A 317-nucleotide genomic window follows, 5' to 3' on the forward strand; every position below is an offset into this window, starting at 1 on the left:
CCACTGTACAAGCAATTTGAATACAACAGAATGGTCCTCATGTTCAAAGTACACAACCACATGTCACCACCGTACCTCAGTGAATTTGTTCAAAGGGCAACAGAGCGTTACGATTCAGATAATTATATTCTGCCTCGTGTGCGCATTGACTTGTACAAATCTAGCTTTGCATTTTTTGGACCATCTATTTGGAACTCTCTTCCTACGTTCGTCAAGACAGGCGATTCATTATCGTCCTTCAAATCAAGGGTACGAAAACTTCTGCTCCAAAAACAATAGACCCCCAAACCAAATATAACCGGCCTAAACACATCATG

The sequence above is a fragment of the Babylonia areolata genome, chromosome 20, assembly GCF_041734735.1.
Source record: "Babylonia areolata isolate BAREFJ2019XMU chromosome 20, ASM4173473v1, whole genome shotgun sequence".
Taxonomy (NCBI): Eukaryota; Metazoa; Mollusca; class Gastropoda; order Neogastropoda; family Buccinidae; genus Babylonia; species Babylonia areolata.